The sequence below is a fragment of the Saccopteryx bilineata genome, chromosome 11, assembly GCF_036850765.1.
Source record: "Saccopteryx bilineata isolate mSacBil1 chromosome 11, mSacBil1_pri_phased_curated, whole genome shotgun sequence".
Classification (NCBI taxonomy): domain Eukaryota; kingdom Metazoa; phylum Chordata; class Mammalia; order Chiroptera; family Emballonuridae; genus Saccopteryx; species Saccopteryx bilineata.
The window spans coordinates 55,862,747-55,876,927 of NC_089500.1; the positions used below are offsets into that span (position 1 = coordinate 55,862,747).

General features: G+C 42.1%; 1 protein-coding gene across 5 annotated transcripts in view; it reads left to right on the forward strand.

Moving 5' to 3' along the window:
- Nucleotides 1-14,181, forward strand: part of PTPRM (protein tyrosine phosphatase receptor type M) — an 899,870-nt gene that overhangs the window by 45,245 nt on the left and 840,444 nt on the right. The gene's annotated exons all lie outside the window — the stretch shown is intronic.

Below are 14,181 nucleotides of genomic sequence, written 5' to 3' on the forward strand. Positions count from 1 at the left end.
TGTGGACTTGAGCAAGCAGTGAGTGCTATGTTATTTGACTAGTGAGTGTATAGTGTATAGTGGCTTAAAGCATGAAGAGGCTGTTTGGGCTCTTTGCCCCTTAATTACCTTCCGAGTTCCTAAGGTTTGACTCCACAGTCACTGGCTTTGCTTGAATGGGAGGGCAGAAGTGTCCTTTGCTATCTTCAGTCTGCCCTGCAGAGGCTGGGGGAAGCTCCCATGCTAACTTCCGGTCCCTGGACTTCGTCAGAAGCAGGTTTTCCTGACCTTGGCCTTGGTTTCTCTGTGTACTCCCCTCTCGCCCAGTTTGATTGAAGCTGCTCTCCCGGAAGCCTCTGACCCAGCAGCTCATCCAGTGACTCCCTGAATTTCACTTCTCCAGCATTGACTTTCCTTTCTGCTGTTGACACCTGGCTTTGGGGGTTCCTGACCCACACCTGAAGTCTTCCATTCGAACTTACAACTGTCATCGGCAAGGTGGAGAAGGAGCTGGGTGCGTGCCAGGTGCTGGGCGCAGTGTGTGCAGCTGCTGCTTCATTACATGTATACACCTGCTTCTAGGGAGATGCTGCCTAGAAGCAGCACTACCGTTGGAGTGATGCAGAAACTGAGACTCAAAGATGGGAGGAATGGAAATGTTTACACATATTTACTACAGAAATTCTCACTGCCACCACTTGACGCTTCTTTCTTCATCCATTGCATATGGAGAAGCTTGAAGATCAAGTGTGGTCAGAGGGACCGAGAGGCGTGGCTGTGCTGAGGTGTCCCCTCCACATGCCTCTCCCACCTGAGGGAGGGGGCCTAGAGAAGGGGTTAGACCAGAGCTTATACTCTGGAGCCAGATTTCTGGCATCATGACTTGTGTGACCTTGGGCAAATTACTCAACCTCTCTATGCCTTACTATTCAATATTTGTGATAATTGGTTAAAAAAAATTAAGCATTTGAGTATGATTCTAATTTTTTTTAACCGGAAAATGAGCTGAGATTTCTATTGCATGTCCCAGCTTAATCTGGCTGAGGACAGGGTTATGCCATAGGCTAAGTTTCAAGTTGCTGCCTGCCTGCTGAATGCTAAGATGTCACTTTTCTAAAAATAAGAATCCTGGATACCATAGGTAAGCTACTCATTCTTCTCTTGGCTGGCCTCAGAGAACTGATTCCCTCTCCACATGCATCTGAGTCCTGCGGGCCCTCCAGCCCTACTGCCCCCCCTCCACATAGGATTCTCTTCTGCTTCATTGTCTAATATTTAATCCCAAATGCCCTGGGGGTGAAGGGGTAGGGAGCAGCTCAGTAGCTGGCTGATTGCCATTCTCACCGTGCCAGCTGCCCATGTGGCCTTTTAGGGTACTCTGCAGGATCTTTCTCCCACCTGTTCCAGCGATGAGTGAAACCACGAAGCCTTCCATTCCCTAGTTAGAGAAGAGTCTGGAAGGGCTTCATATCGACTGGGACTCACATCAAAGGAAGAATGTTCTGTTGGCTCTGAGCAGGCTTCTTTAGAAAGGATAGGAGAGAAGGGCTGTGAGGACACTAAGGTTAAATGGAAGGGAGGCCAGCATCGTCGAGAGAGCCCAAGAGTCACCTTCTCTGATTCGGTTTTATTTCAGGCTAACATGCTTCCGCACACTCCTGACGTTACACCAATGTATATAAATACAGTGTGTCTAAGATAAGTTCCTACTAATTTTTACGTTCCAGTTTTTTGAAAAATCTCAGAGTTCCAGTTAAAAGAGATGCCTGTTGATTTGTGAGATTACATTAAGAAACCACTATATTGGTTATCTGATTTTTTTGTTTTATTTTTTGTTGTTGTTGTTCTTTTTCTTTAATCTCTGGAATTAACGTTGGACAGCTTTTGAGGTCTCTCTTCCCCACCCCTTAGAAGGTGACTGGAGTTGGTGTGTGTGTATCTCCAGAGTCAAGATTTCCCCCGAGTTTACCATTTTGCACACCTTCAGCCTTGGGATAAAGGCTCTGAGTTTTTTCTCGTGAGAATTTTAACATTCTTTGGTCCCACTCTGGAGCCCTGCAGATGGGGGTGCAATGAAGCTTCAAAAATGCTAGCAGTGTTGATAGCTCTGAAACAGCTTAGAGAACTTTTAGAGGAACTCCCTTGGGACCTGGCGTGGAGGTGCGGGGTGGGGGCAGTCTGATGGAAGAGTAGCCTCTCCCTGTTAGAACAGATGTAAGAAGGAAAGACCGAGCAACTGCAGGCACATCTGGAAAACTCTGGAAGTGCAGAGTGCGGGGCGCCTCAGAAGGCCAGGCAATCAGAGGCTAGAGAGGCAGATGTCAAGTTGGGATGCTTTTTGTGGTTCTTGTTTTCTCCCCCAGGGCATATCTGTGCTATTATTAAATGATTACACATACTAGTTCATTCCTTCCTAGTGTCTACTTCCTAGCTAATATCATTAAAAACTAAAAATAATGTGGTAGTCCTTAGAGTTCCTGGGATTTTTCTGCTCAGCCCTCTTTCTTCCTTCTTCTGAGATTTTGGTTTTCTAAAACAATACTGAATAAGACCATAGTGAATACGACCACAGTGAATACAACCACAGTGAGTAAGACCACAGTGAATAAAACCGTGAATAAGACCATAGTGAATAAGGCCACAGTGAATACGACCACAGTGAATAAGACCATAGTAAATAAGACCATAGTGAATATGACCATAGTGAATAAGACCATAGTGAACAAGGCCACAGTGAATACGACCACAGTGAATACGACCATAGTGAATAAGACCATAGTGAATAAGACCACAGTGAATAAGACCACAGTGAATAAGACCATAGTGAATAAGACCATAGTGAATATGACCACAGTGAGTAAGACCACAGTGAATAAAACCATAGTGAATAAGACCATAGTGAATATGACCACAGTGAATTAGACCATAGTGAATAAGACCATAGTGAATACGACCACAGTGAATAAGACCATAGTGAATACGACCACAGTGAATAAGACCACAGTGAATACGACCACAGTGAATAAGACCACAGTGAATACGACCACAGTGAATACGACCACAGTGAATAAGACCACAGTGAATAAGACCACAGTGAATATGACCACAGTGAATAAGACCACAGTGAATAAGACCACAGTGAATACGACCACAGTGAAAACGACCACAGTGAATAAGACCACAGTGAATAAGACCACAGTGAATAAGACCATAGTGAATAAGACCACAGTGAATATGACCACAGTGAGTAAGACCACAGTGAGTAAGACCACAGTGAATAAAACCATAGTGAATAAGACCATAGTGAATATGACCACAGTGAATAAGACCATAGTGAATAAGACCACAGTGAATACGACCACAGTGAATACGACCACAGTGAATAAGACCACAGTGAATAAGACCACAGTGAATACGACCACAGTGAATAAGACCACAGTGAATACGACCACAGTGAATAAGACCATAGTGAATACGACCATAGTGAATAAGACCACAGTGAATACGACCACAGTGAATACGACCACAGTGAATAAGACCATAGTGAATATGACCACAGTGAATAAGACCACAGTGAATAAGACCACAGTGAATACGACCACAGTGAAAACGACCATAGTGAATAAAACCATAGTGAATAAGACCACAGTGAATAAGACCACAGTGAATAAAACCATAATGAATAAGACCATAGTGAATATGACCACAGTGAGTAAGACCACAGTGAATAAAACCATAGTGAATAAGACCACAGTGAATATGACCACAGTGAATAAGACCACAGTGAATAAGACCACAGTGAATACGACCACAGTGAATACGACCACAGTGAATAAGACCACAGTGAATAAGACCACAGTGAATACGACCACAGTGAATAAGACCACAGTGAATACGACCACAGTGAATAAGACCACAGTGAATACGACCACAGTGAATAAGACCACAGTGAATACGACCACAGTGAATACGACCACAGTGAATAAGATCATAGTGAATATGACCATAGTGAATAAGACCACAGTGAATAAGACCACAGTGAATACGACCACAGTGAAAACGACCATAGTGAATAAAACCATAGTGAATAAGACCACAGTGAATAAGACCACAGTGAATAAAACCATAGTGAATAAGACCATAGTGAATATGACCACAGTGAGTAAGACCACAGTGAATAAAACCACAGTGAATAAGACCACAGTGAATAAGACCACAGTGAATACGACCACAGTGAATACGACCACAGTGAATACGACCACAGTGAATAAGACCACAGTGAATAAGACCACAGTGAATACGACCACAGTGAATAAGACCACAGTGAATACGACCACAGTGAATAAGACCATAGTGAATACGACCACAGTGAATAAGACCACAGTGAATACGACCACAGTGAATACGACCACAGTGAATAAGACCATAGTGAATATGACCATAGTGAATAAGACCACAGTGAATAAGACCACAGTGAATACGACCACAGTGAAAACGACCATAGTGAATAAAACCATAGTGAATAAGACCACAGTGAATAAGACCACAGTGAATAAAACCATAGTGAATAAGACCATAGTGAATATGACCACAGTGAGTAAGACCACAGTGAATAAAACCATAGTGAATAAGACCATAGTGAATATGACCACAGTGAATAAGACCATAGTGAATAAGACCATAGTGAATACGACCACAGTGAATACGACCACAGTGAATAAGACCATAGTGAATAAGACCATAGTGAATAAGACCACAGTGAATACGACCATAGTGAATACGACCATAGTGAATAAGACCATAGTTCTGCCCTAGTTGCTGCCACTGGATGCCTGTTACCTTGGGGCTATCTCTCACCTTAAAGAGCCCTTTCATGTGAGACCATGAAATAGCATTGCACTCTCAGAACTTCCCCGCCCCTTTTTACCAGAAGGGAAGCTATCTTCAGTTTCATAGGAAGGTTCTTTTACAAGGTGGAACTGACAAACATCCCACTTCCCCTCCCTTTCAGTTACTATTGTGCCCTCTGCGGGTACCACCCCCAGTTGTGGGAAAAAACATTTTTGACCTACTGGAATTTGAGGGTCCCCCAAACCCTGTCAGCTCTGGGATTTCTGATTATTGCCCAGTTATGGCTGTTAGCCTTAATTTAGGGAAAATATTTCCTCAGAGGTGAACAAAAGTGCCAGTGGATGTCTGATGGTTAAGGGAAAGTGACATCACCAGCTGGTGAGAATTTTACTATGATTATTGCTAATAAGCGATGTTTTCCATGTTTTTGGTGATTAGAGTTATGCCAGCTTTGTTTTCCTGGAAGGCTCTACACAGATGACTTAGGCGGTTACTATGGGGTTGGGAGACATGTTAATGAAAGTATAATTACATGACAAACATCAACAGGGAGACCCAGTAGATAGTTGTAAGAGATACAAGAAACACAGGGCAAACTTGACTGGGCAGTTTGAAAACTTGATAAAGTGAAGGTCATTTCAGAAATGTCTCTTAAAGACTTCCTGAACTGGAAGATTTCTTATGCACATCTTGAAATTATGGCAGGGTGACATAGAGGGAGGGGACTGAGACCACAGATTGCATGAATTTCTTTCACATCTGTTTGGAATAACATATTTCTTTCTTTGTCTCTCTTTTTAGAAGAGAAAGGGGAGTGAACGAACATGCTGCGTGTGAATGTGGTGTAGAGTGGACTGCTGTTATCATGCTACAGTTTACTTTCGTTCTCTGTTCTCAGTAAATGTCTTAAATACTATAAATCGACCCTAGTGAAAGTGCTGGTCACATTACAGGTAACTTTAAGGAACAGTGATTCTTATTTTGCTTGGAAGATCTCCACTGATTCCGTTTAACTACATCAAAAAATTTATGCCTAAGTTCTGGGCTTTCCTAAGACTGATTTCATCTTACTAGTCCTTTATACTTCCCACCATTTCCCATTATTTTTTAACTATGCTTGTCAGACCTGTTTCCCATTCACCTTGATTCCATCCGCCTTGGAACTTTGGTTCATGTTAAACCCCTTATTTAAAATATTTCCCCTCCATTCATCTAAAATTTACCTTAATTCATCCCAACTTTACCTTACTGTGCGCAAACATCATTGTTTTTCAGTAACTGGGAATGCAGCTATAGTGAAATCGTAAATTCTAACACATTCCTCCAAAAATCGGATATGTGAAGAAGAGATACAGACATAACCCTTCTCTTAGGCTTCTCGTGCATTTCTGTTGCCCCTTGAGTTTTGAGCACAGGGAACCTTTCATTCTTTTAGCATGTCTTCATAAATAATGTGCAACTGGCCATTTAGGTTAACAAAGTAGAATTGACTCAGTGCACGTTAGAGGGTTTCCTTAGGCATTCTTGCTGTTTGGGCTCCCAGCATGTCCCCATGTTTGTCCTCGAGAGTACAGGACCTAGAGAGTGACAGACATCACATTCCCACCCGGCTAAGGAAACCAGTGTCCTGTATGTGACTTTACCTTTTCCCACTGTAATATGGATGCTCTTTTGGGGAGTTATGAACTTGTATTCGTAAGAAGATAGCTTTACTAATGGCCTCAAAGGATGGGGTTCCATAATTTGGGTCACTATGACAATTCCCTGGAATGACCTATAAATTAAGATAAACCCTTAATTTAATAGTTGAACACAATTTAACCCTTTAGTATATATTGCCTTAGTCATTTTTGTTTTAGTCATAGGCACTCAATAAATAATGCTTGCAAGTGATGCTGACCTATTCTACCTTGTCTCTTCTAAGAAAAAGAAATTCCCCTGAGAGCAGGGACCATGTTGCCAACTACACAGTTATTGATCAAGACCTAAGTGCTTGGTTGATTTTAGTGCAAGAAAGAGGTGACTGACTAATCTGGGATCACCAGATTATTATTGTCAATGCCAGCAGGGCTATTGATAACTTCATTTGGACCAGGTAAGTTGTAATATTGCTTAGATGGAAATGATCCTGTTGAGTGGAAATCTGATTTTCCTTGGTAACATTGATAGCTTTATTTGGGCTGCTAGATAGTTATTGGAAACAAGAAGACAATACGTGGATGCTTTAGTACAAGATCGGTGGATTTGGCTTATTGAAGCAATAGGGTCTGTCTGATGGTGGTGAATGTATCACAGCGGAGAAATATTTTCATCTTCCACAGAATAGTTTAGGCCTGGGCAGGGGCCCCCAAACTTTTTACACAGGGGGCCAGTTCACTGTCCCTCAGACCATTGGAGGGCTGCCACATACAGTACTCCAGTACACTGACCACCAATGAAAGAGGTGCCCCTTCCGGAAGTGTGGTGGGGGCCGGATAAATGGCCTCAGGGGGCCGCATGCGGCCAGTGGGCTGTAGTTTGGGGATGCTTGGTAGGGTAAGAAGCAGAAGTGGAGAACATGTGTTCAATAGAGTCCGAATCAAACCTACTAATTGTGCAGATGATTTACAGGTTATTGTGGAAATTCACTTAAACCACTAACTCAGCATAGAACAGAACAAACATGAGGTAAAGCTGGTGTTGCCATAGTAATAAAGTACACACAGGCTAATGAGCCTGTGGTACATGTTAGGCGATAGTTAGAGTACATCTGGAATGCTGGTTTCAGAAACAAAAAAGATGCCAGAAGTTTGAATATGTGTGATCAAAGATAATTTCAAAGCCAAGAAACTGAAAGAATATTAAATGTACATGTTCGTGTTTGAAGTGATTAGAGCTTCTTTGTAAGCATCTTGTAGGGAGTGAATGCTAAGTGATGCTAAAAAAGAACAAAATAGCATGTTGTTATTTTAAAGGGACGTCATTTTCTTTAGAGAGAATTGGATCACTTACAGGCAGTTCATCCAGTTAATAATCTGAGTTTTATCAGCTCTGACCAAATCATCCGGATGAGTTTTTCTTGCCTTCCCTGCCTGATGTGAAGTACTGGTTTAGAATACTTCTTTGTCATTAAGAAACTGTCTGCTGCTGCTGCTGACAGTGAGTTTGACTCAGGACCAGTCCTGCCATCAGTTTTTATGTGTTTATCTGTAATGTGCCTTCTTAAAGCGTGGGCTTAAAGGGTTATTTTACGCCGGGGGGATATCTAAATAAACTGCATTCTAACAACTGCTTTTAGATGTTTCATCAGTTTTTAAGTGAATGAGGTTTTTAACTGTTTACACATGAGGATGAGACAGCCGTTGAGAATTTAATTATGACCCTGCTTGTCCCTCCCCTCAGCAATACACACAATAGAATATATTCAACAAGTGGATTATTTCTCTGTTTAAAACTTTTAAGTTGATGTTCCAGGAGGTTAACATTGAACATTTTAAGGGATTTTATCTTTAAAATCCCTTGTTGCTTAACTCTGATAAATTTTCAATTCAGGGAGGGCGCTGTTTGATGTTTCTTTAAAGAAAAATAAAATCCTCATTTAAATACAACCATTTTAAATTATAATTTTAATGTAACAATAGAGAAAAATGGGAAACTCTAAGGGGAAAATTACTCATGATCTTATCACAAATAAAATCACTGTCATCATTTGTAAATTTTCATTTTTTTTTTTAGGAGCGTTTGTTCTAGTGTAGCTATAAAACACTCAACAGCCGGATGTCAAGTGCAGAGAGATGACCCTGGCCTTGGGGATTACCTGACTCTTCCTTTACTGATTGCCCAGCGATGACTGGCTTGGTGCAGGGTCAGGGTGTGACTGAGGTGAGCGAGCCCATCCCCGGAAGGCGGAAGGAGGAGGCAGTGCATGGCCACTTGAGTGGTTGGCCCTCACCTAAGACATCATAACTCTGTGGAGTGGACACTCAGGAAGATTGTTTCTATCCTATGGTACTGCTCTTTAGAAATTTCTGTTTGCATAAAATAATCTCACTTCTCAGATTTGTCACTGTATGTCTGAAAAGCTACCTGTGTATTAACATTTGCCGAACATACGATTTCTGTGGAAACTTTGGAACTGCACAACTTAATTGGCAGAGCCAAGTCTCCCCATCGAACCAAGTAGCCAAGCAGAGGTCGTCAAACTTTTTATGAAAACCGCCCCCTCTTGAAGTGCTTGTCAACCTGGTCCCTACTGCCCACTAGTGGGTGGTCCAGCTTTCATGGTGGGCCAATCACTGCGCTGTTTGGTTGCACGGTAGGGACCAGGTTGACCAGTACTGCAAAAGCGGGCGGTTTTTATAAAAAGTTTGACGACCCCTGAAAGGTCTGACTTCATTTTCCAAATCATACCTAGGTGTTAGTAGGCGTGTCTCTCTGGCACCCTCTCAGGTCTGCATTCTAATTTAGAAACGGAGGTGGTGTGAGCTCTGCTAGGAGTTTTCTGTCCCTCAGAGTTTTCAAGGAAGGCATTAAAATAAAGAATAAAAAAGAAGTCTGTTCTGTGTGGCTTCAGGGGGGCAGCTGGGTTCACAGGGGAAAGTAAGAGGGGCGGGTTATGCTCAGGGCAGCAGGGAGGTTTCCTGCAGTGCCTTCCACCAGGGGAATGGGCTGTTTCCCTAATACAGGTGGGGGCTGTGGAACAGGTTTACGTGAGAATTGTAAGGGGCTTCAGGAAATCAAGATTCCTGTGTAGGAAAGCTGCTGGCATTTCACACATGCGCAGTACGCCCTTCTGCAGATACCAGATAGTGACAGACCGGACTGAAAGTGACCGCTCCAAAGCCTTCGGGATTCCGTGCTGATGTATTTTGCTTGTTGAGACTCGAGCTGAGTTTAGCCACTGAGGTTCTGGTTCTCAGAAAGGCCCCGAGTTGCTATGCAGAGCTTAGCATCCATGAGCAGGTTTCAGCCCAGGCAGTGGAGGCGTGGCCAGCTCCAGAGCTCCCTCTCTCCTTGGGCCTTCTTCCTCCTCTCCCCTGTCCCGGGGCCGGCTTCCTAGAGGACTCCTGCAGGGCCGCCAACCAATTTGTGCTCGGAAGGACATGGCTGTCAGAGGCGTCCCCTGCCCCGGTTGCCTTCCTGCCTGCCTTCAGGCGAGCAGAGCCGCTGGTGGCCTCTTGGGTGACAGTTTACAGGAGGCCTCAGGAGATCTGCCCGTCTGCACCACTCACAGGCCAAGTTGTTCCTGGTGTCTCTCAGTTGTCTGGCCCGCTTTCCTGGCCTGTGTCCAAGATGTGAGTTTCTTAGTGTTTCCACATGTGAATGGCTGGGCTGAGTCGGGTCATTTGACGTTGTTCTCACTATCACCACCTCTTTGATCAAAAGAAATGTGGAGAGGGAGGCTTTCTGCATTCATGGAAAACAGAAAGGACTTTAAAATACTATGTTTGAGTAGATGCCTTAGAAATAGAGTTCACAGCCAAATGGGATTCTTTCCAGTACAAAATGTCTGGGACTTTATATGGCTTCATGGTATGACATATTTGAAGGATATCCCCCCATGTCAGTGGATGTGTGGACAACATGGTTCTGACAACAGGATTTTCTAAGGGGATTTTAAGTGAATTTGGAAAGGGAAACTGGGAGAGATAGGACATTTTTATTTGTAGCTTGAATAGTCAAAATTCTTCTCAACTTCCAAGTCCTTGCTTTCGTGCCACCTGTTCTCTAAAGCCTCTCAGATCCTTCCCGGCTGCCACTAATATTTCCATTGGATGGTTTTCTAGTTCCAGAGTATATGGCCATTATATATTGCAAAAGTACTGTTATTTCTTTAAGTCATTAACAGACTAAAGGGGTTTGCTTGCCTGCGTGCATCAAAGCCTAGTAAGATGCAAACAGAAGCTTGCAGCAAAGGAAGTAACGGTTTACTTAAGGAATTGGCACCAAGCTCAGAGACAGACAAGCTAGGGGTGTAAAACCTGACTCCCTGGTGGCCTCCAGGTGATAGATTCTGTAGGGAAGAAGTCGTTAGCATGGTAGCTAAGGGCGTTGGGTGGCGGCTCTACCAATTGGTCGGAGCTTGGGGGGGGGGAGGACTTGATCACTGTATCATGTCATGGTGTCAGTCATGGTGTTGTCCTGTCTGCTGTCATGAGGATGTGGTTGGTAGGATCGTTTAACTTTCATGGGCCGCTGAGGTCAAGATGTTACATTTAGTTGGTCTGAAACTGGCTTCTCATGGGCAATGGATCCGGCACTTAATTCTTAAGAGTTTGACGCCAACGTCCTAAGGGCTTAAAGATTAAGGGAGTGGACATGGGATGTGTGCGAAAGTGGAAGGTTCTGGCTGAAAGAGGGTGAGTGCGTCGTGGTGCTTTTAGACTGGACAAGGCTAGATTGAACTAAAGAGAAATTGATATTAGAGAGATGAAGTTCCTGTGTGGTTAAAAATGACTTGAAGGTATAACCTCTCCTTTTCAATTGTTGCCCTGGAACAAAATTACAGACTCAATAAAGATTTATTAAGTTGAACTGAAATATGTAAGAGAGTACTGCTTTTTTCGTTTGGGGTAAAAAATGTAGTTTTCCATAGTAAATTTAGAAGTCATTTTCTTAAATGAAGAAACATAATCTTAAATGAAAAACATAAAATTAAAAAATGACTTAAAAGAGAGTTTATATCAGGCTTGAACACAGAGAATGGATATATATATATATATATATTATATGCACACACATACATGCATTTATACATACATGGGGGCAAAAGTAGATTTATAGTTGTTGGTATGTAAAAATACATGCAGATAATGATTATTCCAGTAGCTTTTATTAACTATGGTGGCATAGTACACTCTAGTACAATCCTGTAAGTGCTCAAATAAATAATGCTATAATTAAAAAAATAAAACAAGAATAAACTCACATATTCACAACTGTCAACCTACTTTTGCCCACCCTCTGTGTGTGTGTATGTGTGTGTGTGTGTGTGTGTGTGTGTTTCACTAAGCCTTTCAAAGACAATAATCATTAACCACATGAGTTGGTGTGGTGGAATGTCTGGGAAGTGGGCGGTTCAGGAATGCTGCATCCTTGACTAAATTGTGAACATTTCTGGTTTCAATTTGGGTTACCTACTCCTATTTGGGAGGCTCTGGACTGCTGCCCTGGACTTCTATTCTGTGAGCATTGGCGCTGAGGAGGAGGGATACTAGAAGGAGCTGTTGGAATTACGAGTGTCAGGGCCTGGGATCACGGGAAGTGAATGCATTGGAATCTGTTCTCTAAGATGTTGCTTTGTGTCTGACTTGTTGATGACAGCCCCATATTGGAAATATTCTTCCAATGCTAACAAAAATGTTTTATTTTCACATGCAACTTGCAAAATCCTGGAACAAAACACCTCCCCATCCCCCCCCCCCCAAAAAAAAAAAACCAACACAGAAACTTTTCTGGAAAGTGATTACTTAATAGTGCATATTTCATGGACAGTTGACTAAAGTACTACAATACAGAAAATGTTGTCTCTCCTTCCCTGAGGGAAATGAAGTAGGTTAATAAGCTTAAATATGTCGCAGTATTGCAGTCCGGTCAGTTTTCTTGTCTCTTTCCTTCTTTTCATTGTTGCTACTTTCCTCTGATTTATTATTCATTTTACTCAAATAATATATAATTTAGTGTATTTTCCCCTCACTTTTCTTCTGACTTAACACATTAAAATAGGCAATGTGCAGCATCATTGTTTTTTTTAAGTCAAAATTCTATTAGGTACCAACTGTTTTTACTTCACAATAGAAGTGACTTGGAAGGCTTTCATCTAAGTGACAGAGAGCAGGGACTGCTTCTATGGAGATTGATACCTAGCTGGGTAGCCTCTTTAGGAGTTGGAGAAGACCTTGGTTAGCAGGTGTGTAAAGAGAGTGAATATTCATCAAACGTAGGAACATAACTTGGGATAATCATTGTTGGTGGTGTACTTGATAGTCTTGCCCCATAGTTTCCTGTGAAGGACCTAGTGTCTTGATGGCTGTTTGCAGGTGTATTGGTGGGTCATGGTCACGGTAGGGGAAGTATTGGAGATCATAGAGCCGCTGGAAAAAAATTGCGTCAGTGTACTAGTTTTCCAAAGAATCCTGTACCGGAGAAAGTGGCCTTCCTTACCCTCGCTGGCTCTCAGGAGTTTCATAAGCATATAAATTACTAAAGGCTTTTAAAAACAACACAAAACAAAAACAACCTGAAAGAAATAAAATCCAAAACTAAATCCCAAAGGACCCCGCGTTTACTGTCTTTAAAAACTAAATAATAAGAATTTCTATTCTTCTACATCTTTGTTCATGTTTCTTTTCATACTTTGGTGTAACCTTTGATTTGAGTTCAGGACTTAAATGTTTGGTGCCCGCTTAAAAGAAGACAAAAAAACACCTGGAACTATTACTTTGAATCACTTAAAAAAAAACTATGAAAAGCCTCACTATGATCAAACTTCACCCCCCGTGACATTTAAAATGTATGTTACACAAAAATACGGTCACTGGCTAACCAGCTTCATAGCCCTTGTTAAGCTTTTTCCATTCTGCAAAGGCAATAGCTCTGAAATGCAGAAGTTGAATGCATTAAATCCTTGGCTGGCAATTTTGTGTGGGATTGGGTATTGAAATGCAGCAAAGCAAATAATGAAGGCATATGTTTACCTATGATTCTTTTTACCTTGGGAGAAGGATTAAATAGGAACAGTTTGGTTGTTGTCAAATTCTTAACAGTTGCTTTCAAGCATGAAACAGTCCCTGGGCTCTCAGGAGGATTTACTTAGCAGTTTGAATAGAGAGGTCTTTACTGCTAATGGAACTGAGATGGCAGGCTTAAGCAATGGGGTGCTTTATAGCCTCTTTAGCCACTTGAGAAGATGTAACATCAAATAGCTGAAACCATCCCGGTTCCCATTGATATTTAGGAACTTGTGCAACGATAGGTGGATAAATAATTCAGGGTTGTACGAATGTCCGGATGCCAAAAGTGGGGAGACTGTCTAAGAGCTTGATTCATAGAAGGTTTAGTTCTGGAAGAAGCTCTGGTGTGCCTTCTTGAGCTTGGCCCCAGGGAATGTTTGTGGAGGATGACATTTTCCAAGAAAGAAAGAAAGAATTTTCCCTTGGATTGACTGAGCTCTGGAAAGCAACATCTCACTGAGGATTCCAATCCTGGAAAAGTGTTATTCATAAAAGAAAGAAAATCGACTATTTTACTTTCATTGCAGATAGTTACTGCTTGTTGTATGTATGCCTGTGTGTGTCTGTCGAAAATACCGGGTAGTGGTGGTTCCTTAGAGTCTTAAGAAACTATTGTACTTAAGCTCTGTACTATTTAATG